This window comes from Ambystoma mexicanum, chromosome 4q, assembly GCF_040938575.1.
Source record: "Ambystoma mexicanum isolate Mex_15411 chromosome 4q, UKY_AmexF1_1, whole genome shotgun sequence".
NCBI lineage: Eukaryota > Metazoa > Chordata > Amphibia > Caudata > Ambystomatidae > Ambystoma > Ambystoma mexicanum.
In genome coordinates this window covers 1252273093-1252274446 of record NC_090928.1, presented here as the reverse complement: position 1 = coordinate 1252274446, position 1354 = coordinate 1252273093, and positions in this window count along the sequence as shown.

The following is a 1354-nucleotide window of genomic DNA, read 5'->3' as shown; positions in this document are numbered from 1 at the left end:
AGGTTATGATCTCACGCATAAGATTGTTGGTGGGGACCCAGGATTGGTTCCTTAAGGTAGGCTTAGTCTGCACCAATCATTGGGGCCCATTTGGCTTTAAAAGAGGGCTGAGCCCCTCACTTAGCAGATCATCCGGCGACTTTGAAAGGAGGACTCAATTGGACCCTGGCTGAGGGTACAGTCTGCCTTACATCTTCCACCAGTGAAGGAAGGCCAGGATTTCCAAGAGGGAAGCAAGATCCCGCCCCTAAACATCCCTCAGGGAACAGAGGAAATACAGACCTCAGAGGACCCGTCCAGCAGCTCCAGAACCGGTACCCAGGCAGCACACAGCGTGCCCTGCAAGATTCTGCCAGCAAGCTTCCTAGGTGGGAAGTGCCAGAGAGTCTCTGAACAAAGGACAAGGCTGTTGCCTGCAAACACACTCCTAACATTTGGGCCGTCCGCCTTAAAGGACAACACAAGCCCTGCAAAGAAGCTAGGAGGAGTTCCACAACAAGCATCCATCTTTTAAGGACATTTTTGAGGCAGTCGATCCCTGGAACCAAAACCGGCTGCACCACTGACTTGTCACGCTGCAGTCACCAAAGCAGTCTGAGACACTCCAACCAGCATTCCAGATCCAGCAAACAGCACAGAGACAATTCTTGACCACGAGCTGCTGTGTAGGCCAGCATGCAGCCGTCCCTCCAGCCTTGCTTGCCTGCCGCCTGATACCCGCGGTGGTCCCCCATCTTTAACTCTGTCGCAGGAGCTGCAAATCGTCCTGGAACCAACTCGACACTGTCAAGCATCAAGAGCATCTCAAGCACCAGGTACATTGTGGTTCTATCCACCTGGTCCTTCTCCAAAGGCCACTAGTGACATTTACGACCCCATGCTCCCTTGGTGCAGAAACCAAAAACCTTAAAGAGGTAAGACTGATTGCTTTACGGACTACACTCTTGTCAGTATCCAGAATGCATCCCTTTCCTTTGTGAAGCTGCCAGTCCTCTCGGTTCCTTTATGGTCTGGGTTGTATTTTGTAGTGTGCTAGAACTGTCCATTATAATAATAATAAAGTAGCTATTTGTATACAACCTTGACTGGACAATCCCTTTTATCATTGGGTAATAATTGTATTTTCGCTGTGTTGCAACTAACCAACGATCCACAACCTTACAGAGATAAGCCTGCCATTCCGTTCATGTTACCAAATATTGGACAAGGAGGTTTATAATTCACTTGTTGCCAATCTGCTCGGATCCCTTCTTGTGTACTCGAGGTGTGAGGCTGATTGATGGTTTACAAACACATATTCATCCCTGGACAACTGGTGCCCGGAAGTTGACTCATCACATTGGTGTCAAGCAGT